Source organism: Geotrypetes seraphini, chromosome 6 (genome assembly GCF_902459505.1).
Source record: "Geotrypetes seraphini chromosome 6, aGeoSer1.1, whole genome shotgun sequence".
Taxonomy (NCBI): domain Eukaryota; kingdom Metazoa; phylum Chordata; class Amphibia; order Gymnophiona; family Dermophiidae; genus Geotrypetes; species Geotrypetes seraphini.
Genome location: NC_047089.1, coordinates 73,529,947 through 73,557,832, shown reverse-complemented (window position 1 = coordinate 73,557,832; position 27,886 = coordinate 73,529,947). Strand labels below are relative to the sequence as shown.

The 27,886-nt window shown below is 42.3% G+C and overlaps 1 long non-coding RNA gene across 2 annotated transcripts in view; it reads left to right on the top strand.

The window, feature by feature from the left end:
* The first annotated feature begins 356 nt into the window (after window positions 1-356).
* The window catches only part of LOC117361937, an 86,876-nt gene continuing 59,346 nt past the window's right edge, over window positions 357-27,886 (top strand). For both annotated transcript variants that reach the window (XR_004539761.1, XR_004539760.1), the window contains exons 1-2: window positions 357-452; window positions 24,321-24,448. This is a non-coding gene — a long non-coding RNA (uncharacterized LOC117361937). The remainder of the gene's footprint in view (window positions 453-24,320; window positions 24,449-27,886) is intronic.

Below are 27,886 nucleotides of genomic sequence, written 5' to 3'. Positions count from 1 at the left end.
AACCAAGCTGACCAGATGATCACTGGAGAGATTAAGTACTGACCACCCATAGTCCTCCAGTGGTCACAGATCTCCCTCCCATCCCACAAAAGTCTGAATGAAAAAGTATATTGTGACAGGGAAGCCCCAGTCATGTTGAAAAACCCTGCTCTAAAACCCTCAATCCCTAAAGCTAAGCCAGTTCAGCAGCCAGAGAATAGGGTTTTAGGCAGAGTAAAACATGCAGGGTTAAAACAAGACAGCCATCCACCAGGAAACAGAGAATCAGCCCAGAAGGGGGTGGGGCTACACTTGGGCTTGAAGCAAAAGGGAAATAAATTAACACCAGCTGTGACTAGAAAGAAGATTTGAGCCCAGTCCACAGCTCCACGGTGGACATTCCCTCCATAGAGACAGAGAGGCAGCTTTTTGCCACCCAGAGAAAGACAAACAGAAATTCCTCAAGCAGCTAAGTACTGGGACCTTGCAGAGAGTTTTGTAAGGGGAAGGCAAAGTAATGCTACGGAGGGGGTGGGGGAAGCTTGGCCAGCCTGCTCTCCTAACTATCCTGAAGGGGGAGGGGAATGGGAAAATGTAAATGCAGAATGCATGGAAATAGCTGAGTATGATTATGATACCAGTAGTATGGGCTGGGAGAGCCATGCTAATATCCCAGAAAAATATAATTTGTCAGAAGAAGGCATTGAGTTGTAATGAAACTGCTCACCAGCACTGCCCTTTGCAAATGTCTCTCCAGCCAGAATATTAAATGAGCTAGGAACTTATTGGTGCTGGGAGAGGGCTACAGAGTGCTGACAAGAAACAGGGACCAAACACAAGTGCTAGGGCAATTAGCCATTCCCTGAACCAACTTTTAAACTGCTGGGAAGTAGCAAAAGAGTTCTTGGAAAGTTGGGTGGGGCATAGCACAACTTTATGCACAGGAAGGGTTGTTTTGTTTCCACTCCCCACTGCGTAGGCAGAACGGGAGAAGTCTCAAGAGAGAAAAGCAGTGAAAGCTGAAAAGCCAAAAGTCAATGAAAACTGTTTTGGTTTATTGTTTGGACTGGCTATGATATACCAGGCATCCCCTTAAGAGTAAGCTGGCGAGCGCTCCCTAAGAGGGAACCTAGCTACCTGCGAGTAGGGGTCTCAACAGAGACTATAATATTATTGGGACATTAGTATTGGAGGCAAATGAAGCCTGGTGGCAATGAACTTTGGAATGAAACATAATAATGAGAATGCATGCCTTACACAGGTAGCAGTGAAAACTGAACTGCAGGGAAATTGTCACTGGATTTAAGTCTGATATTTTTTGGGGGTTTTTCTTTTGGACAAATAAAGTGTAAACCTTATTTTGAACTGAATCCAGAAAAATTCTGTGTTTTTCTTTTCACCAACCAAATCAAAGGCGCCCAAAATCTTGCCTGCGGTCCGTGCCGGGTCTTTCGCTTTCCGAGAGCTGGGGGCGGCCACAATATACTTGACTGTAGAACAGAGGCATCTAATATGGGAAAGACTACTACAGTAGAGTAGCATACAGGTTTCTTAATTAGCCTGGTGTATGGGCTAGTGAACCTTAAAAATGAGGATCCAGACCCTTAAGCCACTCTAACCAGTACATTTAAAGTAGAAAGTGTGGGGGCCACTAAAACCCTATTATACTGCCATATAGGTGCCACCTGCATCCATAAGGGCTATTGGGGTGGTAAACAGGTGGACTTAATTGGTATTGTTAGATTTGGGGGGGGGGGGAACTCACCCTAAATTATAAGGGGGTTAGGACGAGATGTACATCTGGTATGCTTTATGTAATGTTTAACATGTTTAACATAGTGCCCTCTAAGGTGCTCCGCTGCTCTATAGACATGTCTGTGTGGCCAGTGCATTACCAGGCTGGGCCCTCCTATGCCCAAATGCAGACTATGGGTTGAAAATGTTACAGACGCCGGTTACAAAACTGGGTTAGAGTAGACGCAGGGCAGGAGAGTAGGAGCAGGAGGAGTTTGCTCCTGCTCTTGAAGATGTTGCTGGTGTGTAGGAGCAGGAAGAGGGTCCAGGCACCCCTCCAGCTCCCAACAATTTTCCAGGTACCGGGATAGGGGTGGGCCGGGCCCGACCAGGACCGGGCGGGGGTGGGAGGCCAAGGAGCAGGAGGGCTGAGCACCCTTCCTACTCCCAACTTTGGTGTTGGGGGTGGGCCATGCCACTCGGCGGGGGGGGGGGGTGGAAGGGCGAGGGCCATGCCATTTGGGGGGGTCGAGGGCCGTGCTGCATGCTTGCAGCTTTAAAAAAAAATGTCGATGGCAGGAGGGAGTTGGTATCCCTCCTGCTTTTTTTCTCCATGGGGGGTGGGCACGGCAGAGCAGGGCAGGCAGGAGAGATCGGGACCTGGGGGGTGTCAGGCAGATCTCTCTTGCCTTCTTCCGGATTTTCCTGCTCTCTGCCGCCGCTCTCCACAGTGTTGGCCTACTTTAAAACCACGGGCTTGCACTGCAGGGAACGGCAGCAGAGAGCAGGAGAGTCCGGGAGCAGGCAAGAGAGATCTGGGCTGGGCTGAGCCCTGACAGCAGTGACAGGAGGCTGCTTCTCCTGTCACTACTGTCAGGGTATGCGCAGGAGCGGGGATCGCTCTGGCCATAGGTAGGGGCGTGTAGGGGGCGTGCTAACGATCGTCCCCATTTGCATGCAGGCCTTTACTGAATCAGTCGGCTGGCATGCAAATGGAAACGGATCGCACACGCTTTGGAGGTTTAGTGAATCCTGCCCATAATGAATCTGTTTATAGTGATCTAAGGCAGTGCATGGAATGGCTAAATGAAGGGGACGTCTATGAGGATGAAGATATGTTTGAATGAAGCCTCAGTTTAACTTTAAACCTAGGGGGTATGAAAGCAAACACTGCAGTGGGTTTCAAAACGGAAAGTTTGTGAGTGAAGACTATTGCATTCCCCAGCTAGGAATGGGGGAAGGGCATTCACTGCATGAGAGCTAGGTGAGAAAACTTAGGGAGCTAAAAGCTGCCTTTTACCAGAAGCTCTAGAGCACTTATCAGTGGGCCAGGAGAACATGATTCCAATTGATATGCAGGGAGGAGTGTCCCCAGCACTCTGGCCATAAGTAAACAGGTCAGTAGTGCCATTGCCTAAGCAGGGCAAAAGTGCAGATAGAAGCAATGCAGTAAGCTAGGCTGTAGCTTGAATAGAAATACAAAAAAAGAAGAAAATAAAAACCCCTTTTTCCCTGAGAACTGGAGAGCAGGGAGGGGGAAAGTCTTATCCCAGCTAGGAGGTTAGGGTCTTCGTTAACCCACCGTTGGGGGGAAGGGAGAGGTAGCTGCTGGAACTGGGTTTGTAAAGTGATGGACTGCACACCCAGACATGGCACCTAAATAGTGGGGTACCATACAGGGCACCGCTGAGAACTTCACAAAAAAGATACCATGGCTTCTCCTCACTACAGCTCCCTAGGTGACGGTGAGCCCCCCAAACCACCTCCAGAATCCCCTAGACCCACTTATCTACCACCCCAATAGCCCGTATAGCTGCAGGAGCCACTTATATGCCAGTAAAAAAGGGTTTTGGGGGTATATAGGTCAGTGCACATGTTTCAGTATCAATGCAGTGATTACAGGGGCTTATGGGCATGGGTCCTCCTTTTCATGAGTCCCTAACCCACCCCCAAGAAGACTTAAGCTGCCTCTGGGCTGGACAACTCGGCTTTCCTATGCCAGGCGGTCAGGTGATGATGGTCTGGAGGCTGAAATTTAAAGTTGTGAATAAAATTTTTATGAGGGTGGGGGGGTTGGTGATCACTGGGGTAGTGTGTGGGGGTCTGTGTTATGTGTTTGCAGTGCTTATCTGGTGAGTTTAGGTGGGTTTTTGTGACTTAGACCATGTTTTACAAGAACTTAAAAATGAGAAAGGGTAGGAAAAGGTTTACATAAGTTTATAAATCGAGTGGAAAAGTAAGGGAAAAGAAATTACATGTTAGAGAAGAGCCAGGTTTTTAGTTGCTTGCGGAATAAATGGAGGGGGCTCAGGAATGGTTGAAAATTCATTGGTACCAAAAGGGTAGGAAACAACAGAATTTGCAAGGGAAGAGGAAAAAAAACCCCAACTCTTCAAGAAATTGGATAAAGAGAAGTGAAACAAGAAGTGGGAAATAGAAAAATGTACTCCAGAAGCCATTCGTGGATCAATATTAGTCACATGAATAGTTAAGGAGAGGTTAATTGAAACCTAAGGATGAGTGATTCATAGCTGCAGCCCAGTACAGCAGATTACAGACACAATGGCTTAAAGCAAGTATTGAAAAAAAATCTGGAGCACAAACATCTATAGATTCTATAAGAAAAAGCTAAAAACAGTTACTCATCTTGTGCCTGGAAGTGAAGTATTGATGGTGGACAATTTTTATAAAAGGCACAGCAAGGTGGCATGTCTCATTCATTGGAAACTCTATGGGATCCTTTTATCAAGTTGCAGTAGGGGGTTTAACGCGTGTAATATCGCGCGTTAAACCGCCTTCCGCGCTAGCCGCTAACACCTGCATTGAAGAGCCGTTAGTATTTTAGCTGGCCGCGGGGGTTAGCGTGTGATGAAATGTCCACGCTAACCCCGCTAGCGCGGCTTGATAAAAGGACCCCTATGTATAAGTATGACAACATCAATGTGCTGGAAAAGTGGAGGAGCGAGTGAAGTTTGTTTGGTTGTTTTTGTTTTAAGGTTTTGTTTGGTTTAGCTCCCAAACATATAAGTAACCAATAGACATAAGAGAAACTCACAACTGAATTTTGTTTTCCTGCCTGTTAGAGGATATAAACTTAAAAAACATCATCAACATCTTTTTTCATATCAGGCAGCATTATGGGGCACGTATTTAGAACAATTGCTTTTGCTTACTGATATTTATGGGGAATTTAGGAGACATTCAAAACATATCTGATTTTGAAGTATTTAGACAGCTGATTCATAAAGATTATGTAATATTCATATCATTTTAGTGTTATTGGCTTCTAACTTTTTAGCTCTATACAGTCTTTTATTGTATTTTTTTAACTACTATAAACCCCATAGAACTTTACGGCCTTGCGGTATATAAATTGATTATTATTATTATCATTTATGTATTTAAAACAATTTATAGCCTGCTTATCCTACAATTCTAAAATGACTAGGAGGTTTTTTATAAAATGCACCAAAAATTTTTTGAGTACCCCAAGTGGTGGGGGGATGAAACAAATTATTAAACAAATTTGAGACCAGTGAAGTGGGTACTAAAATAGCTGTCTGCTATAGGAGGCCCCATGATCCCAATCCAATTTAAGTTCTGATGTTTATCTCCTTCATTTTCATTTTATCTCCTTTGCATATTAATATACCTTTTTTGGATTTTGAGATGTTCTACAGAAAAAATTATTAGAAGTAAATATTTAGATTTTCTATGATATAGAATCAGGGAGGTTTTAGTACCCATTTTGAAGAAGACACAGTATTTAATGCTACCTCATTTTCTGTGATGGTTAAATCCTACAATTCTAGGCAGGTAACAAAAAATTATATAAACATACATATATCATCATAAAACTTAAAATAGTAAAACACCAGAAACTTAACATTTACCAGCTAGTGCACCTTAAAACTAAAATACCTAAAACAAATAAACAAAAATAAGCAGATTTTACAACTAAAAAACAAATTATGAGAAAAATACTCATTCAAATAACACAGTTTTCACCATTTTCCTGAACTGCAACAAGCCTGACACTTGTCTTATCTCATAGGGCAACGAATTCCAACATGGCAGCCCTCATACCATCAACATAGCGTTATGGTGGCTAGAAAGCCTCACTACTTTCAAAGATGGCATAGCCAAGTACAACCTATCTACCGACCATAAAGCACTTGTGGGCTGATAAAACTGCAAAAGAGAAAACAATGCTGGCGGCCCATCAAATTTCATTAACTTAAAAAGCAAGCAAAGAACATTAAATTCAATACATGTAATGATAGGCAACCAATGCAGATCTTGGAAGATCGGGGTCATGTGCAATTTTCCACAGACAGATAATTCTTTAATATATGCAAAATATGAAGTTTAAAAAAAATGCCTGGGAGACCACTGACTTAATGTGAGGTTTAAAAGATAATGTAGAATCCAAAACTACCCCTAAATATTTACACTGGTGCAGTACAGGTATCACTGCTTCATCTAAAACTATCTCTGAAGGAAACAGTGACAGCTGCCATTCCCGACCAACGCAGAAAACTTCCATCTTTGCCACATTCAATTTCATCTGGTTCAAATACATTCAGCCCTAATAGCCTAGATAATCATCTGGAACATCCCCATCCTGACTAATAAAAAGTTGGATGCCAGAAAATTGGATATAGTGGTAGAAGAGAAAAACAACAGAATGACATTGATTATAGAGGCAAAAGTCCTAAGCGATTACTCAGTGAACCGGGTGGAGAAAGAGAGGATCCTCTAATACAAAGAAATGCAGTCTGAGACCAAGAAAATGTAGCAGAAAGATACAGAAATATTATCCATCATTTTAAGTGTCATAGGTTTGATTAAAAATAACTTCCTATCACACCTGGATAAGTTGCCTTTACAACACATGTTACATCTTATGAACTCTAGAAAGAAGCTCTCTGGCACAATACAAGTACTATAGTGAGCATTAATAGTAAATTTGAAAATATGAGATCATACACCACATGCTCTGGCTTAGGAGTGGTATACACAAAACTAACCCACATTGAGAAATTGCCCTGAGACATACCAAAGGTTCATCAAGCCCAACAACTGGTTTCCAACAGTGGTCAGTCCAGGTTGCAATTACCTGACAAGTTCCCCAAATAGCAAAACAGATTTTCTATGTCTTATCCCAGAAATAAGCAGTGTATTTTCCCATCCATCTCACACTGAGGGTTCCCATATTCACTATTAATATTTTCTAATATTACTTTTATTGTGGTATTCAGTGTTGTGAGTACAGAATGTTTTTGCCCCAATCCTGTCCTTTTCCCAATTAGCATTCATTTTCTTTGAAGTTCCATTATACTAGTTTTGGTTTTTTTTTTCCTGTGTTAGTGACAAAAGTTAGACCAGATATTTAGGTGGGTCTATCTAGTTGCTAAGCTTAGCAAATCAGCCAGTGAATATTGGCACTGATCAGCTATGTTGCATGACGAAGTTGGTGACCGAGCTAGCTGATAACCCTGATATTCAGTGGGAGATAGCTGGCTATCTCTCACTGAATATTAGTGGTTAGCCAGCTTAGCACTATTTAACCAGCCAGAGCAGTATGAGTTATCTTGTTAGGCTGACTGGGTGGATCATACAGGTCTTTATTGCAGTCAACTGCTATGTTACTGTGTAATGTTACTGTGTAATGCGAATGCATATAGAAGAGATGCTACTCTTACAGGAAAATACTTTTTTTTTTTTTCCTTTGGGTGTTCCTTGTCCTGTAAATTCTTGTTACTTAAATATTTATTTACTGTATTTTTCACTCCATAAGACGTACTTATTCCACCCCCAAAAAGGGGAGATGATTTAAGGTACTGGGAGGTGTGGGGCCTACCTGCCACTAGGCCTGCCTGCCTGTCACTAGGCCACTAGGCCTGCATGCTTTGTGCCCTGCCCCGGCCTACCACTAGACCACCAGAGGGGGGAGGGACAGGGTACAAAGCCTGGCAGGGAGAATTTGGTTCAGAATGTTTTTTTTTCTTGTTTTCCCCCTCTAAATCTAGGGTGCGTCTTATGGAGCGAAAAATACGGTATTTAAAATGCCTCTAGTTCTGTGTGAGTTACAGAATAACATTCATAGTTAAAACACAAACAACACAATATCACACATATTGTACAACAGCACTATAAAATAACCGATTGCTAAACAACCTTCTTACTGTCCAAAAAATCAGGAAGAAAAGCTGTGTCTGAATAACCCTGTCTTCAGTAACTTCCTAAAATTTAGTAAAGTTGCTGCTTTCTTTACTTCAAGAGGTAGATTGTTCCATAATGTTGCACCCTGAACTGCTAACATTGTTTGTTGACAGACCCCAGGTTTCACCTGTTTCAAGGAGGGGACCTCCATACCAAACATAGCTGAACCTCTGATCACAATTTCCTCACCCGGTTGATATTTAGTAAAGATGCAACTTACTGCTGATGGACATTGTAAATGAATTAATTTATACAGTAGATCAAACAAAGAACCTTGAATTGAATTCAGGCTTAAAAGATGTTTGCAATTTATGCGATTTGCCAATCTGACATGTAAATGTAGAACACAGTTTATTCATACCATGAAAGGAAGGAACCTCAGTCCTATGCCAGGATATGAGGAACATTCAGCTAGGAGACTTATTTATTTATTTATTCTGACTTCTCCAGGTGTTTGATTAATTCATGAAGCATGCCATTATTGATGCTGTCTTACAGACATGAGTCACTGACTGTGATATTGCTATAAAGCAGCAGGATGCAGCAAGAAATCATAGCCAGCTGGGGGTGTCTCCACTTAAAGTCAATGGCATCAGCATACTTGTCCAGGGTTGACAATGATTTCCTCTAAATAGCTGACACTGTCAGCTTAAGAAATTCAAAGACACACTCTCTCCAGCTGAAAGTAAAATTCCATGGGGGTTCCATGGAGTTTTGCAATATTTTTAGGATTTTGCGCCCCCCCCAAAAAAAAAATAAAAAAGTGAAAATCATTGCAAGACAAGCATGGAAATTTACTGAGGTGAAAGCAGGGAACTGAGAAACAGTGAAATTGCCTCTACCACTTTTTCTTCTGACCTTGAACAAGTCACTCTGTCCTCCATTGCCTTAGGTGCAAACTTAAAGGTCTATTTACTAACCTGCTTTTATGCACTTTAATTCATGCTAAACAACACAAGCTTAGGAGAGACTGATGTGGATATGGTACAATGAGAGACCTAAAACAATGTCATAACATGGAATTTTGTTTCTGCAAATTGGCACTTAACAAAATAACACTCTTTTCAGCTTCAGTGGCAAATTAACACTCAGTATTTTGGAAGTTGGTTGGGCTGAGAACTTTTCAGCACCCCATCGTAACTGTGCCATAGTAATTTTAGGAACAGTAAGAGTTAACAGAAATTGTTTTAGCTGAACAGCTGTAGGCTGCTCATCAATTGTGAGTTTGTCCTAGAAATGCATGTTTGTTTGTTTTTTGTTGTTGTTGTTTACCAATAGGACATTTGTGAGTTTTCTCAATTATTACAAAATGTTTCACAATATATGATAGACTCCCAGAAGACAAAACAGAAGATAAACATAATACAATTAATTGAAAGGAGAAAATCAAATATTGCCGCCTCACTCCCTCCACTTTGCCGAGTGAAAGATAATAGCACAATATCTAACAAATAGCAAGAATTGTGTTGTGGGGAAATTGTTTAAAGAAACCAGTTTTCTTATTTGAAAGTGCACAAAAAGTAATATAACCAGATGAAACTATTGCAGAGCTTATATAAAGTAACTTTAGTTTTCAGAAAGTAGCATTGTAAGCTTTTTTATTACTTTACTTTAACAGTGGCTGTTTCAAAACTTGCTCATCAAAAACTAGAAAAACTAATTTTTGAAGTCCAATAGTTGTAAAGTAAACCTTTATATGCCAAGACAAACAGCAAAACATTCTTCGTTCACCTTATCTGGACGGATGACCTCCAGGGGTAGTACTGCAAGACTACCATTAGAGGTCATTACCACTATGCAGTACTCACAAAAGCATCAGGATGGCAGCATGGAGGTGTGTGTGTGGGGGTGGGAGTTCTGTTTATGTGTTGGCCCTAGGTTTGGAGATGGGAGTTGGTAGGGGGAAATTTGGGAAACTAGGGTGGTTGCTTTTGATGGAAAGACAAAAAATTTGGCACCAATTCTGTCTAATTCCCACTAAGAAGGCACAGTAGCAGACTAAATTTTCAGAAAGCCAATTAACTATCAGTGAGTTATAGAGACATCAGTATGGGTAGTACGAGCAGTTGGCCCCGGGCAGGAACTCATTTGACGACAAGCATCAGACTAAAAAAGTCTCTAAGTCCTGCCCTGTACATCACAAAGTGTCTCTGAAACTATATCCCTTAGATTTCTTCATATAATTTAATTTAATCATTCCTCTTGCAGTACAATGTTCGGGCAATGTTCAAGGGGGTGGGATTCTGGCAATAGGGTCTGAAACAGTGAAATTGCCTCTACCACTTTTTCTTCTGACCTTGAACAAGTCACTCTGTCCTCCATTGCCTTAGGTGCAAACTTAAAGGTCTATTTACTAACCTGCTTTTATGCACTTTAATTCATGCTAAACAACACAAGCTTAGGAGAGACTGATGTGGATATGGTTCAATGAAAGACCTAAAACAATGTCATAACATGGAATTTTGTTTCTGCAAATTGGCACTTAACAAAATAACACTCTTTTCAGCTTCAGTGGCAAATTAACACTCAGTATTTTGGAAGTTGGTTGGGCTGAGAACTTTTCAGCACCCCATCGTAACTGTGCCATAGTAATTTTAGGAACAGTAAGAGTTAACAGAAATTGTTTTAGCTGAACAACTGTAGGCTGCTCATCAATTGTGAGTTTGTCCTAGAAATGCATGCTTGTTTGTTTTTTGTTGTTGTTGTTTACCAATAGGACATTTGTGAGTTTTCTCAAATATTACAAAATGTTTCACAATATATGATAGACTCCCAGAAGACAAAACAGAAGATAAACATAATACAATTAATTGAAAGGAGAAAATCAAATATTGCCGCCTCACTCCCTCCACTTTGCCGAGTGAAAGATAATAGCACAATATCTAACAAATAGCAAGAATTGTGTTGTGGGGAAATTGTTTAAAGAAACCAGTTTTCTTATTTGAAAGTGCACAAAAAGTAATATAACCAGATGAAACTATTGCAGAGCTTATATAAAGTAACTTTAGTTTTCAGAAAGTAGCATTGTAAGCTTTTTTTATTACTTTACTTTAACAGTGGCTGTTTCAAAACTTGCTCATCAAAAACTAGAAAAACTAATTTTTGAAGTCCAATAGTTGTAAAGTAAACCTTTATATGCCAAGACAAACAGCAAAACATTCTTCGTTCACCTTATCTGGACGGATGGCCTCCAGGGGTAGTACTGCAAGACTACCATTAGAGGTCATTACTACTATGCAGTACTCACAAAAGCATCAGGATGGCAGCATGGAGGTGTGTGTGTGTGGGGGGGGGGGGGAGTTCTGTTTATGTGTTGGCCCTAGGTTTGGAGATGGGAGTTGGTAGGGGGAAATTTGGGAAACTAGGGTGGTTGCTTTTGATGGAAAGACAAAAAATTTGGCACCAATACTGTTTAATTCCCACTAAGAAGGCACAGTAGCAGACTAAATTTTCAGAAAGCCAATTAACTATCAGTGAGTTATAGAGACATCAGTATGGGTAGTACGAGCAGTTGGCCCCGGGCAGGAACTCATTTGACGACAAGCATTAGACTAAAAAAGTCTCTAAGTCCTGCCCTGTACATCACAAAGTGTCTCTAAAACTATATCCCTTAGATTTCTTCATATAATTTAATTTAATTCATTCCTCTTGCCGTACAATGTTCGGGCAATGTTCAGGGGGGTGGGGTTCTGGCAATAGGGTCTGAGAATCCCTCCTGCCATGCAATGTCCGGGAGGGGGGAGGGGTTCCAGAAGGCGGGACTAAGCATCATTCAGGTGATGTTCAGGTGGTGGGGTTCCAGCAGGAGGGACTGGGCTTCACTCCTGACATGCAATGTTCAGATGATGTTTGGGGAGAGGGCATCCCTCCTGCTGGTAGTATTCACGGAGGGGGAGGGAGGGGAGAAATGGGTTGCTGCTAAACTTATCATGGCAGGAAGATCCCTTGCTGTGATAAGCTCAGCGGCAAACCGATACTATAACAGGTGCCTGTGAAATGGACGCCAGTTAGAGAATTAAATTATTAGTCGGGCTTAGGTCCATGTGCAATTCTCAAAAGCTGCTTAGGTGACTTCTGAGACTGGGCATCCTATACAGAATTTGGACTACACAGTTTAAGTCTGCCCAGTACTGGCCTTAGTTTCTTCAATATATACCCATTATTTTCTGATTAATGATCCTCTGTGTTCATCCCATCCTTGTTTGAACTCTGTCACCGTTTTCCTCTCCACCACCTTCCTCAGGAGCATATTCCAAGCATCAACCACCCTCTCCATAAAGAAGAATTTCCTAACATTACTCTTGAGTCTACCACCCCTCAACCTCAAATTATGCCCTCTGGTTTTACCATTTCCCTTTGCATATTTCTCTCCTTCACCTTTAAGTATCACAATGCAACTTTGTATTTCTTTCTACTAATATATCTAAAAAATGTCTTGTGCCCCATTTTACTCTGTCAGCTTTTCTTTCTTCCATTTGCATTTTTGCTTTTCTACCTACTTGACCAGCTTCTCTTAACCTTTCCCAATATTTTTGCCTGTCTTCCTTTTATGAGATCTTTTGCAGTTTTGAAAGCTAGTCTCTTCTGCTTCACCTTCTTAAATACTACTTTTGAGAACCAAAGCAGTCTTCTTTTCTTCTTACTTTTGCTAACTTTCCATAGAAAATGGGCAGATAGACAAGGATGACCCAGTCGACATCGTATATCTAGATTTTCAGAAGGCGTTCGACAAGGTTCCGCATGAACGCCTACTTTGAAAAATTGCGAACCATATAATCAAAGGTGTTATACTCATGTGGATTAAAAACTGATTGGTGGATAAGAAACAGAGTGGGGGTGAATGGACATTACTCGGACTGGAAAAGCGTCATGAGTGGAGTGCCACAGGGTTTGGTGCTCAAGCCTGTGCTCTTCAACATATTTATAAATGACCTAGAATTTGGCACGAGAGCGAGGGTGTTTAAATTTGTGGATGATACAAAGTTATTCAGAGTATTGAGGACACAGAAGGATTGCAAAGACCTACAAAGAGTCATAAATACGCTCAAGGAATGGGCCATGAAATGGCAAATGAGGTTAAACATGGATAAGTGCAAGGTGATGCATGTTGGTAACAAAAATCATATGCACAAATACAGGATGTCAAGAGCTATACTCAGAGAGAGCTCCCATGAAAGAGACTTGGGAGTACTTTTAGGCAAGTCAATGAAACTGTCCGTGCAATGCGTGGCGGTGGCAAAAAAGGCAAACAGAATGCTAGGAATGATTAAGAAGGGGATCACAAACAGATCTGAAAAGGTTATCATGCCGTTATACTGGGCTATGGTACGCCCCCATCTGGAATACTGCATCCAACACTGGTCGCCGTACATGAAAAAGGACATAGTACTACTCATAAGGGTCCAGAGAAGAGCAACAAAAATGATTAAGGGACTGAGGGAGTTGACGTACAATGAGAGGGTAGAGAAACTGGGCCTCTTCTCCCTTGAAAAAAAAAAAAAAAAAGTGTGCTTGATATTACCAAAGCACTTATGTAGAGTAAGAATATGCCGATGTTTAATTAAAATATTGCGTATATCATTGGAAAATGAGAAAACCTGAGAGTACAGACGATATCAGGCATTTTTCTTATTTTCTTTCCAGTCTAATAAATCTTCTCTGTGTAGCAGTTTGGTTTTCTGATAACCTTTTTTGATCTCCTTCTTTGGATATCCTCTTTGTTTGAAACGATTAGCCATAGTTATTGCTTGTGCCTCAAATTCAGACGGTTTTGAACATAATCTTTTTAATCTTAAAAATTGGCAATATGGTAAGTTATTTTTGAGCTGTGGCTGATGAAAGCTTGAATAATGTAAATAGTTATTTTTATCAGTTGGCTTCTTATAAATACTTGTTTGAACTAAATATTTGTCCTTCTGAATGAGGATATCAAGAAAAGGTATACAGTTGAAATCATATTCCATTTTAAAGCATAAATTGCTATCACAGGAATTTAACCAATTAAAAAAATCATACAATCTGGAGAGACTTCCTTTCCAAATAATAAAAATGTTGTCAATGTATCTCTTGTACAGTCTAAGTTCTTCCTTAAAAAGGTGATCTCTAAGGTGTTCCCTCTCAAATTGTGCAACGTACAGGTTTGCTATATCAGGAGCCATGGACGCCCCCATAGCTGTCCCCTTGATCTGAATATAAAACTTATTTTCAAAAGAAAAATAGTTTGGGGTAAGTGCAATTGTTGCAAATGTGACAAAAAGTCTATTTGGTATTCTTAAATCAGTTGTCCTCAGTTGGAGTGTCTGTTCAATAATTTGGATAGCTGCTAACTGAGGTATATTAGTATACAATGATTCAATATCTAATGTCACCAGAGTAAGATCTTCCATACCACTCTCAAAATTGTCTAAAATTTTGATCATGTGAGCAGAATCTCTAACATACAAATCAATCTGGGGAACAAATGGTCATAAGAAGAAATCTACAAAGTCTGACAGTGGTTCTAAAACAGAATTATTACCCATTTTGGCCCTGATTCTCTAAAGTGCCGTCCCGATTTTAGGCAGCTGTAGGCGTCCTACAGCTGTCTAATCAGCCAATCGGGATGCACGTTTTTTTAAAAAAATGCTCCCCAGGCAGGCCTGAAGGCACCTCCGGGAGCCTAGGGAGACCCGCCAGATGCCTAAGCTCGCCTAAGGGCCTTAGGCGAACCTAGGCGGCCCTACGCGTCTCCCTAGTAGAGGATAAGCTTAAAATATAGGCCAGCAAAATGCTGGCCTACATTGTAAGTAGACGCGGCCGCTATACTTATCGCAGCAAGGGATCTCTCTGCCGCGATAAGTATAGCGGGCTGCGGCCTGTCCGATCGCTGGCAGGAAGGGTGCCCAATCCCTCCTGCCCGAAGATGCACCATCCCCCCCCCGACAATATCGATCGCTGACAGGAAGGGTGCCCAATCCCTCCTGCCCGAAGATGCACCCTCCCCCCCCCCGACAATATCGATCGCTGACAGGAAGGGTGCCCAATCCCTCCTGCCCGAAGATGCACCCTCCCCCCGACAATATCGATCGCTGGCGGGAAGGGTGCCCAATCCCTCCTGCCCGAAGACGCACCCTCCCCCCCCCGGCGCTAACAACCCCCAAACCTCCACCCCACCAAACTAACCTGTTCTTACGGCCAGATGGGTCTTGCCCGTCCAGCCGGCAGGCACACCTGGTCGAAATGAGGCCAGGACCTTAGACTTAGTGGCCAATCAGACCTTAGACTTAGTGGGGATGGGCGGACCTGCTATGCCTAAGGCCTGATTGGTCCAGGCTTCTAGAGCCTGGGCCAATCAGGCCTTAGACTTCGGCGGGATGGGCCGGGAAGGGGCGGGCTTGCCTCATTTCGACCAGGCGTGCCTGCCGGCTGGACGAGCAAGACCCATCTGGCCGTAAGAACAGGTTAGTTTGGTGGGGTGAAGGTTTGGGGGTTGTTAGCGCCGAGGGGGGAGGAGGGTGCGTCTTCGGGCAGGAGGGATTGGGCACCCTTCCTGCCAGCGATCGATAATGTCGGGGGGGGGGGAGGGTGCGTCTTCGGGCAGGAGGGATTGGGCACCTTTCCTGCCAGCAATCGGACAGGCCGCGGCCCGCTATACTTATAGCGGCAGAGAGATCCCTTGCCACGATAAGTGTAGCGGGCCGTGTCTAATTTAACCTGATTCTCTAACCAGCGTCTGTAACATGGACGCCCGTTACAGAATCGGGGTTTAGTGTAGGCCGATTCTGAATAGGACACCTCTCCCGGGCGTCCTATACAGAATCAGGGCCTAGGTGTCTTGTGGGCCTTCAATATAGGCGGCCTTCCTGGGGAGAATTTTTTTTAAAAAACGTGCATCCCGATTGGCTGATTAGACAGCTGTAGGACGCCTACAGCTGCCTAAAATCGGGACGCACTTTTGGAGAATCAGGGCCTTTGTGTCCTATATAGTTCCCTTTGTGTCTTTCTAGCTTGTTTAAACACAAGTATTCACAGATCATTTGTTTAGCATGGTCTTCGCACGTCCACCATTTTTATAATACATTTAAGTTTTTCACTTCACTCTGCATTTTGCATAGACTCAAATATTTTCTGTTTTCACATATTTATATTTATCACTTTTTTCACCAACTCATTTTTATTAGTGCCATTTATATCACTGTGTTCTCTATCACATATCTTTCATACTTTTTCATGTCAGATATCATTCACAGTTTCACATCTTATCACCACTACTATTCATAACTTAAATGCATTCTTAATGTACCCCTCATTATTTATAGGACCCATGAAGAAGACTTTTTGTCGAAATGCGGACCGTTTTGGGTCCTGTATCCCTAGTGGACTAGGTTCTTTAAGGCTTTTATGTGGATGATTTATTTTTATGTGGATGAAATTATTTTATGTGGATGATTTCAGTGTACCTTTGGAACTTTGACACTTTCAAATAAAGTCCATTTAGGAACATCGTCTCTCCACAGAGTTATTTTTTAGGTTTTCTCTGGATTTTCTTCTTTGTGGATATTTTGGGGTCAATTCCTTTTGTTTTTTCCTCTTCTCCCTTGAGAAGAGAAGACTAAGAGGAGACATGATTGAAACAGTCAAGATACTGAAGGGAATTGACTTAGTAGAGAAACAAAGACTGTTCACCCTCTCCAAGGTGAAGAGAACGAGAGGGAACTTGCTAAAGTTATAAGTGAAAAGATTCCGTACAAACATAAGGAAGTTCTTCTTCACCCAGAGAGTAGGAATCTGGAACGCTCTTCCGGAGGCTGTTATAGGGTTTAACACCCTTCAAGGATTCAAGACAAGGTTGGATAAGTTCCTACTGGAACAAAACATACGCAAGTAAGGCTAGACTCAAATAGGGCATTGGTATTTGACCTAAGGGCTGCCACGTGAGCGGACTGTTGGACATGATGGACCACTGTTCTTATGTTTGTTACCCTTTACAGAATCTGGCCCTGAGTTTACAGAACCCGGGGAATGTGGGTCATTTTTGTCAAGCAATGGAAAAGGTGCCAGTATTCAATATCCCTGAATACCCCCCTCAAAAATGCTCTGCCTATAGTAAAATTACACACTTTTTTATACCATGTGAACTTATACAGTATGCCTGGTGCTATTTTGTAAGACCAATTTTATGTATATATATTGCCATGCACAAAAAAATTGATTTATATGAAATTATTCCATGGAGAGGAGTGGTATGCTTGGAAAGAACTGGAATGGTTTTATCAAAATGTCATAGATTTTTTTTTTTTTTCTTTAAGAAAATTGTCCTCAGTGTGATTTGGCAAACACCATTAATACATTTATATAAGATATTTTGTAAGCCACATTTGCACAGCATGGCTCAATGTGCTCCTTTTACAATAGGGTGCTACCAATTAGCGTGTGCTGAATGCAAAGAAGCCCACGGGAACTGAATATACTTGGCTGAAGCTTTATTGTTTTTCTTTTTTCCTTGCGTTTTGTTGGGCTATTGCCTTTGAGGAGAGGGATTTTCGACAGAAGTTCTTGCATGCCAGTGATTAACTGTCCTTGACAACTATGAAGATAAGTACCTGGTCAATATTGTATGTGTTTAAAAATTTTTGGAAATACAAATGAAAAGTGGAGGTTTTTTTGAGAGACCAATGACTGTGATATGCTCTGTTAAAGAACTTGTGTGCACTGAAGCAGAGAGAAAATTGGTTATCTGAGGTCTCATTTTTTCTCCACTATTTTTTAGATATTTTGGGGTATCTAATTCTTTGAACGATATCTATTGATACAGTGGTATTTTGATTATAGTTGGCTTTTTCTATTATATTGTGTTGGTATTGCTTTTCACATTCAACATGAAGCTAATTGGTAGCCCACTTTGTAAAAAGAGGCCAGTGTTTTAGCACCCATCTTCTTCATATTCTCTACTGATTTGCTGGGAAAAAGTGAACAGGTTATTTTTTGTGTGTATCTTGGGAAAATATAACTTTTTTACTAGGGCCTAGGCTAGACATGAGCAATTCCGGTCCTTGAGGGCCAGAATCAATCGGGTTTTCAGGATTTCCCCAATGAATATGCATTGAAAGCAGTGCATGCAAATAGATTTCATGCATATTCATTGGGGAAATCCTGAAAACCTGATTGGATTCTGGGCCTTGAGGACCGGAGTTACCCATGTCTGGCCTAGGCTGTAATAAGCCTGGCTAGAGCTTGACCTCAAATTGCTCCATCTAGCATTTAAGTGGTAACTACAACCATTAGGTGACAGCTGATAGACAAAATAAAATTTATATTTTTTCTATTCAAGAGAGCCAGTATTAAAATATCTAACTTGTAAGATCTTGGATACAAATTAACTTTGTGTTCCAGCTGGAAGTATTTACTACCTGAATTGTAAATTAAGCTGCCTCAGTGTTAACATTCCAGGACAGATGAAACCTGAATAAGTAATCTGTTAGTTTTACTCTCTCTAAACAAGCAATTGTCTTAAGAACAAGGACAATGCAAATAATAACAAGAACTGAGAGATACAGTAAAAACTATTGGGCGATATTCCTGATTCAGATCTACGGATAAAAATTGACAGGCTGCCAGTTAATATGTAGCATGTTAAAAATATTCAATTTCATTTTTCTTGATGAAGTTCAATGTGGAGAAATGCAAGGTAATGCATTTAGGCAATAAGAATAAGGAATACGAGTATACAATGTCAGGTGCAACTCTGGGGAAGAGTGAACAAGAAAAGGACCTGGGTGTACTGATAGATAGGACCCTGAAGCCGTCGGCACAATGCGCGGCAGCGGCAAAGAAGGCAAATAGAATGTTGGGCATGATAAAGAAAGGAATCTCGAGTAGATCGGAGAAAGTTATAATGCCGCTTTATAGGGCAATGGTCAGACCCCACTTGGAATACTGCGTCCAACATTGGTCTCCCTACCTAAAGAAGGATATAAAACTGCTGGAGAGGGTGCAGAGACGAGCAACAAAACTGGTGAAGGGTATGGAGAAACTAGAATACGAGGATAGACTTATAACACTAGGATTGTTCTCCCTTGAGAAAAGGAGACTGCGTGGGGATATGATCGAGACCTTCAAAATACTGAAAGGAATCGACAAAATAGAGCAGAGAAGATTATTTACATTGTCCAATTTGACACGGACTAGAGGACATGTAATGAAGCTAAGGGGGGACAGGTTCAGGACTAATGTCAGGAAGTTCTGCTTCACTCAGAGGGTGGTTGACGCCTGGAATGCCCTCCCAGAGGAGATTATTGCAGAATCGACCGTCCTGGGCTTCAAGAGCAAACTAGATGCATATCTCCCTAAGAGAGGCATATAAAGATATGGTGGACTATAAATTACGCGAGGTGTACACCTGGCAGGGCCTCCGCGTGTGCGGATCGCCAGACTTGATGGACCGAAGGTCTGATCCGGAGATGGCAGTTCTTATGTTCTTATGTTCTTATGTTGTGAAGCTTTCAGCTAATTGCAAGTAAAATAAATAAGGCAGCATCCAACTATCAAAATCAGAGCATGAGAAAGGAGAAGGAGATAAAGTGTGTGTGTGTGTATTTTTTTCAATATTCCCTTGACTACCACTTCTCAGAATGTTTATCAGAAATCTTGCATACTCTAAGAAGCTCACTTTCTACCAAAGTCTAGTGGCTATTTAATACTTTTCCCTATAGAACTACTTCTGTTCATTGCCTGCACTGAAGTAAAAGAAAACATTAGCAGGCTATTAATTTCAGTTGCAAATATAAGGTTCCTTTTACTAAACTGCAGTAAATATACCATTTACCCCCATGTTAATGCAAAAAATTAATATGGGGTAAATACAGGGGGTATATCCTGTATCTGCCTTGCATTTAGTGCAGAGGGCATGAAATTGGTGCACAGGCACCATGGTATGTGTTTGGTCCAACAACACCGAAGGCCCACGCTATTGGCCCAGGCATGTAATGCAACCCCAGACACTAATTCACAATGATAGCAGGCTGGGCTAGTGCAACCATTTTGCATTCTGCCCGTCAGGCACCTGCAACTCAGATTCAGTCCTCTCCTGATGCAGCACCCCTCTGACACAGACCTGACTCTTACAAATGTGGCATCCAAACCCCCAACACAGGCCCAATCCCCAGATGAGGCACCTTCACTCCTTAGCACCCCAACCATCACATGCAGACTCCTGACAAACACCCCATCCGTCTCTGAGCCCTCCCTCGTGACAGCCTGAGCCCCAGTCATCATCAGGGCAGTAGTATAATCATCCTGCCTGCCTTCCCCAAACCCCACCCCGTGGAACTTAACACTCCACACCCTACCAGGTCCCTACCTTCCTTATGCCCTGCTTCCTCCCCTTTTCCACCGCGGACAACTCAACTACCAATGTTTTTTTCTTATTTTTACAGGGTATTTTGTTTTCACTATTTCAAAGAGTGTGCCATTTTTAATCAAAGGGCTCTCTATTTGAGAAAGACAGCACACAATCACAACATAGTGCATATTTGTGAATTAGTTCACACAGAAAAAACCAGTTATTTCCCTGTCATATTTGGTTAAAAATGACATAGAAACATGATGGCAGATAAAGGCCAAATGGCCCATCTAGTCTGCCCTAGGGCCTTGTAGATTGGGATAAATGAGTTCACTTTATTAAATGACCCGACACGGGCCACCCCTCAACCTTTTCCCCTGTCATGCAGTTTCTTTCCTTCTCTTTCCTTCCCACCTGTTACTGACATTTTTTGATGTCATTTCAAATAAATGCATATTCCTAGCTAACTTGATCTATGCAATCTTATAAAATTAAGCTTATTATGGTTCCATTTAAAAATACAGTGGTACCTCGGTTTATGAGGGCACCGGTTTGTGAGTGTTTTGCAGACGAGCAAAACATTCGCAAAATCGGCACCTCGGAAACCGAGCGTGCCTCGATTTACGAGCGCCCCCCCTCACATTGTCGCCCCCCCCCCCCCACCGTGATCCGGCATCCCCCAGGCACCCACCCATCCACTCGATCACATTCCTTACCCCTATTTGGCACCGACACCAATGCACAGGACATGCGGGTGCCAGTGCCCGAAGACCTGCCTTCTTCTTTGTGCTGGGCCTTGAGCATCTGCGCATGCTCAAGGCCTCAGGTGTCCATTCTCTCCAAGATTCTCTGCACCACACCTTCAAAAAGATATAAAATGGATAGAGTTGGTCAAAAGGAAGGCTATTAAAATGGTGCATGGTCTTCAATATAAGGCATATGGGGACGGACTTAGAGATCTCAATATATATACTTTGGAGGAAAGGCAGGAGAGAGAAGATATGACAGAGATGTTTACCTACATGGTATACATGCGCATGAGTCGAGTTTCTTTCATTTGAAAGGAAGCTCTGGAATGAGAGGGCATAGGAAGAATTTAAGAGGTGATAGGCTCAGGAATAATCTAAGGAAATACTTTTTTTAATAGAAAGAGTGGTAGATGCATGGAACAGTCTGCTGGAAGAGGTGTTGGAGACAGAGACTGTGTCTGAATTCAAGAGAGAGGAAGAGATAATGGTTATTGCGGATGGGCCATTTGCCCTTTATCTGACATCATGTTTCTATGTTTTAATTTTTATAATAAAGATATGCTTTGCATCTTATCATTTTGTTGTGGTATACTGTCAAAATGTAAATTTATAACAATCAACACAACAATTTGCCTTCCAATGTGTGTTAAATAGAAAAATAAAACTGTGTTATTCCTCTAACATACATTTCTAACTACCACGCTCAGTAAGGGATTGATTAAGGAATAGAACACAGAGTGCTGATCAATGGTGTCCATTCTGATGAATGCAAATTGATCAGTATGTTCTCCGAGTCTCAGTTCAAATCTAAATGTATCTTTGGCTTATATATAGTGTCTTTCTGGTCCATCCAAAAAAGTATAGAATCAAATAAGTGCATATTTATTTGACATATTTTTGCCAATTCACCATGGGTCTGGGTAGCATACAGTAAATAAACAATATTTTTTAAAAAATATTCTGCATAGCCTATAAATCTACGTGGACTACAAATTATTCAGGTACTCAAGCATTATTCCCTAACTTTCCTGGTGGGCTCACACTCTATCTAATGTACCTGGGGCAATGGGTTATTTGTCCAGGGTCATAAGAAGTAGTGCGGGATTTGAACCCACAACCTCAGGGTGCCAAGGCAGTAGCTCTAACCACTGCACCACACACTCCCACAAATTCATTGTCCAAAAATCATCAGAGATACATTTTATAACATTCTTCATATTTTCATGAAAGAAATAATTCTATAAGGAGTCACCTAAAGTTAGACAACAAATGCAGGTATAAATAACAGTATAATAGTCCATGTACACCTGTTTGTGGCTATGTGGAGGGACATTTTCAAAACATACATCTAAGTATGATTTGGATGTATGGCGCTAGATGACAGTCAGCAGTAAGAACATGCCTATTTTCAAAAGGCAAACCACCATATGTCTAAAAATAATGTGGGGGTTTTCTGTGTGTTTTTTTAAATCCTCTATTTGGACATCCAGGCCATTGGGAAGCCTAGACTGCCAGAAAATCTATCTTTATACCATAATTTGACCAAAATTTTGTCCAAGTCCCAAACACCCAGAACAAGACAATTTGGACTTGGAAGGGGCCAGTTCTGTTATGGACTGGCCACCTAGACATGGCAACAGAGCACTGGGGCACCTTACTGGGCACTGCTGTGAATGCCACAAAAAAGGGTACCACGTAAACATCTAACCATAACTCCCTTATAAGTCATGGTAAGCACCCAAACCCACTATACCCACCTATCTACAACCCTAATAGCCTTTATGGCTGCAGGTGGCACCTATATGGCAGTAGAGTAGGGTTTGGTGGGCTCACATTTTCCACCATGAAGGTAGTGGTTAGAGTGGCTTATAGGACTTGCTACTCTTCTCTATGGCTCACTAGCCCACACACTAGACTACTGTGGGCTCTACTAGGCTTTCTTATACCAGGTGTTGTTCTGGAGATAGGCATGTACCTTGGTATTCTGATCTTTTTGGGTGTGAGGGGATCCATGAGCACAGGGGGAGTGTGGGAGTATCTTATTTTGATGCATGCAGAGGTCATCTGGTCAGTTTGGGCACTATTGTGGCACCTAGACCCTTCTAAAACAGGTCTAGTTCTGTCCAGGATGTCTTACAAAATATTTGATTATCGCTGCAAGATATCCATGTCTAACCCACCCTTGAGACTGCCCAAAGTCCGCCCATAATACGTCTCCGCCTTGCCCATCTCATGTTCTGAAGATCCAGAGGCTGGAACACCTCGCTAGACGCACAGAAAGATGGTTTTGATTATCGGCATTTGGACGTCCTAATCCAATGTGCTGATTTAGGATGCTTTTTGGACGTCTATGTTTTTATATTATGGGCCACGTAGGCATGTAAAACATAAATATGCACATATCTTGAAACAGTGCAAACTTTGCAGGTGATCATTAACATGGTTGAATCATTGTTCCCACTGTCCCAAGGCTACTGGGGTCCTCTTGAACATCGAAAGCCTCCAGATTATGCCAGCCCACAATTATGGCAATCATAGACTGAGATAACTGCAATTGCAGAAATGCAGCAATGACAGCTAAAAAAAATCATCACAGAAAACAAACAAACAAATAAAACCCCAATGCTAAGCGCTATTCAGTAAATGACACTTAAGAGGTAGGCACAATTTATAGAATAGCACTTATGCCCAGGAAACATACCTAACTTTAAGCACATCCATTTGCACTATCTGAAAGGTGGTGCAAATCCTCACACCTAAATTAGGTGTTTAAATTCTAGGAATGTCCCAGAACCGCCTGTGATTCTCCCATTTCTGCACCCCCTTTTTGGACTCGAGCTTAAAATGTAACTATGGATTATTGTGCCTAAATATGAGCTTAGCTTTTAACTAAATCCAATAAGCATTAAGAATTGTTGATTAGGATGTTGATTATCTGTGCTAATTAGCTCATTATCCAATTAAGTTGTGTGCACAAATTGGGTACGCACACAAATTTGCATGCGCAACTCAAAGCACCATTTATAGAATTTGGGGGTTAATGGCATTTTTTCAATTAAGGGGGGGATTCATGAAAGGGTGCTAAGCATATTAGCATGCACTAATGCATTTACTGTGTACAATCACATTAGCACATGCTAACCACTAAAGACATCTTTAGCAGTTAGCATGCGCTAAAGTGTTTAGCACCCTTTCATGAATTCCCCCAAATGTACACTTTCATAAGTTCTCTAATTCTAGACAATTCCACATACAAAGGTTGCATAATTGTGAGTGTTTAGGTTATGAAATTACCATTCATCTGTGTTTTCTAGGTGAAAGAGTATTTGGAGAAAAGTTTTCAGAAACAGGCTATTCTTTGACTGTGAGATGTCAGAGATCTGCGTTATTTGATTTCCAACAACTATCCCCACAGCAATAGTTAATCAAAGATTCATATCAAGTGAGTAACTTCAACTTTAACATTAGATTAATTGAAATCTAATCTTAGCATTAGATTAATTATAGTCCAGCACAAAATGTACTTAGTACATTTAAAGGACCTTAAATTTAATTAGGCAACCCATTCCCTATAAGACTTTCATTAACTAACAACTCAACAGCATACATGGACTTGTTTACTAAAATGTAGTAAACTTTTTTTTTTACTATCTACTAAATGCAAAAATTAGCACACAGTAAGTGCAAAAGTTGTGCACTAAGGGGCTCATAATCGAAAGAGAACAACGTCCAAAAACCGGCCTAAGTCGGCACTTGGACGAACATTTCCCAAATACGTCCAAGTGCCGATACTAAAAACGGGTTTTGGACTTATTTCTAAATGACCTAGGCCTACATAGTGCCGCTGAATGACCAAAGCTAAACGGGGCATTTCAGGAGGAGTGTCAAGGGCAGGAGTTGGGCGGGACGTGGGCCGGCTTAGACTTAGTCGTACAGCATGTATAACTGAAAGTTATACAGCCCACGATCGACGGAACTTGGACGTTGTGACTTAGGCCAGTGTTCTTCAACCTTTTTACATCTATGGACCAGTGGGAAAAAAAAAATATTTTGTAGACCAGCAAACTACTAGGACTGAAATTTAAAAACCCTGTTTCTGCCCCGTCTCCGCACGCTCGGTCCTCGCAAACCATCTAATCCCACCCACACAAGCCTCAATTATGATTTTATATTGAATGTATTTTATTAAAGTATAAAAAGAAACAATATTCTGTACAATTGTCATTTTATAAATACAAATAATACAGAGCAAGGATCAACAAAACCACTGTCTCCCCTCCCCTTCACATATATCCCTTCTACTATCATGAAAACTTAATAAGCCAAATTATTACAGAATGCTACACAGAAATATCATGCTAACAGAATACATAGCAGGAATAGGGTAGGGGAGCACAACTAGGGCAACTGCTCCCCTGGTCAGAAATAGCCCTAAGCCACTGCCTGGACTTTGCAGTCCCCAGTTATGTCTAACACCAGCTCTAGCAGGATATATATTTCAAATCTGATATATTCTAATCACAAAATAGAAATAAAATTATTTGTTTCTGTCTTTTGTTGTCTCTGGTTTCTGCTTTCATCTTCTTTTCACTCTCTTCCTTCCAGCTTCTGCCCTTTCTGTCTCTTCAATCCAGCATCTGCTCCTTCCATCTACTGTCTGACCTCTCCCCCTTCCATATGGTATTTGTCTTCTTTCTATGCCCCTCTCCCCTTTCCATTCAGCTTGTGCCCCCCTCTCTCCTTTTTACATGATTCATTCCTGATTCACTGCTCTCTTCATTTTTATCTCTCCTACACCAGATCTAGCATCTTTGTCCCTCTCTATTTCTCTGCTGACCACCCTTCCCATCCATTCCTGTCTCTCCCCTTCTCCTCCTCTAATCTCCCTGCAAGCTTTCCTTCCTTTTCCCTTCTCCCTTCCCTCCTCCCCTGTCCAGCAGTAACTCTCTTCTCTTCCCTTTCCCTCCTCCCCTCTCAGCAGCATCTCTCCTTCTCCTTCCCTCCAAGTCCAGTAGCAGCTGTCCCTTTTTCCCTTGTCCAGCAGCTTCCCAGACTCCTTTCCCTCCTCCCCTTCCAGCAGCATCTCTCCTTCTCCCTCTCCAGGTCCAGTAGCAGCTGTCCCTTTTTTCTCTTGCCCAGCAGCTTCCCAGACTCCTTACCTCCTCCCCTCCCAGCAGCATATCTCCTTATCCCTCTCCAGGTCCAGTAGCAGTTGTCCCTTTTTATTCCCTTGCCCAGCAGCTTCCCAGACTCCTTTCCCTCCTCCCCTTCCATCATCATCTCTCCTTATCCTTCCCTCCAGTCCAGTAGCAGCTGTACCTTTTTTTCCCTTACCCAGCAGCTTCCCAGATTCCTTTCCCTCTTTCTCTCCCAGCAGCATCTCTCCTTCTCCCTCTCCAGTTCCAGTAGCAGCTGTCCCTTTTTATTTCCTTATCCAGCAGCTTCACAGACTCCTTTTCCTCCTCTTTTCCCAGCAACATCTCTCCTTATCCTTCCCTCCAGTCCTGTAGCAGCTGTCCCTTTTTCCCTTGCCCAACAGCTTCCCAGATTCCTTTCTCTCCTCCCCTCCCAGTAGCATCTCTTCTTATTTCTCTCCAGGTCCAGTAGCAGCTATCCCTTTTTATTCCCTTGCCCAGCAGCTTCACAGTCTCCTTTCCTTCCTCTCCTCCCAGCAGCATCTCTCCTTATCCTTCCCTCCAGGTCCAGTAGCAGCTGTCCCTTTTTTTCCCTTGCCCAGCAGCTTCCCAGATTCCTTTCTCTCCTCCCTTTCTAGCAGCATCTCTCCTTCTCCCTCTCCAGGTCCAGTAGCAGCTGTCTCTTTTTATTCCCTTGCCCAGCAGCTTCACAGACTCCTTTCCCTCCTCCACTCCCAGCAGCATCTCTCTTTATCCTTTCCTCCAGGTCCAGTAGCAGCTGTCCCTATTTTTTTATTTTTTTTTACAATGCCCAGCAGCTTCCCAGCCTCTAACAGTGGCTTTCTCCCCTCCCAGCAGCTCTCCTTACTTGCCAGCACTGCGATTCAGGAAGGCAGCCTCAGGTCATTTGATGGGTCGCGCCACCTCTGAGGAAAGAAGAAGTTGCATCATCAGAGGCGGCCGTGACTCAGAAAAAGCCCCAAGGCTGCCTTCCTGAATCGCTGCACTGGTAAGTAAGGAGAGCTGCTGGGAGGGGAGAAAGCCACTGTCAGAGGCTCCCCATGATCTCTCTGGCCCTGCGTGCATTTCAGCTCGTCAATCTTGCCAGCCCTGCAGATGTCGATCTCGACGGTCCTGCGTGGACTGGCAGGAATTTTCTGTGGACCGGAACTGGTCCGCGGACCGGCGGTTGAAGAGCAGTGACTTAGACCATGTAAAACATGGTCTAAGTCACAAAAACCCACCTAAATTCACCAGATAAGCACTGAAAACACATAAAATAGACCCACACACACTACCCCAGTTCTTCCCGACCCCCCTACACTACCATAAAAATATTAATCACACCTTTAAAATTCAGCCTCCAGACCATCATCACCTGGCCGCCTGGTATAGGAAAGCCTAGTCGTCCAGCACAGAGACGGCTTAATCTGTTTTGGGGGTGGTTAGGGTCTCATGCAGAGGAGGACCCATGCCCATAAGCCCCTGTAATCGCTTCATTGATACTTAAACATGTGCACTCCCCTATACAAAACCCTTTTGTAGTGGCATATAAGTGGCTCTTGCAGCCATAAGGGCTATTGGGATGGTAGATAAGTGGATCTAGGAGATTCTGGAGGTGGTTTTGAGGGCTCACCATGACCTATAAGGGAGCTGTAGTGAGGAGAAGACATGGCACCCTTTTTGTGAAGTTCACAGCAGTGCCCTGTAAGGTACCCCACTCTTTAAGTGGCATGTCTGGGTGT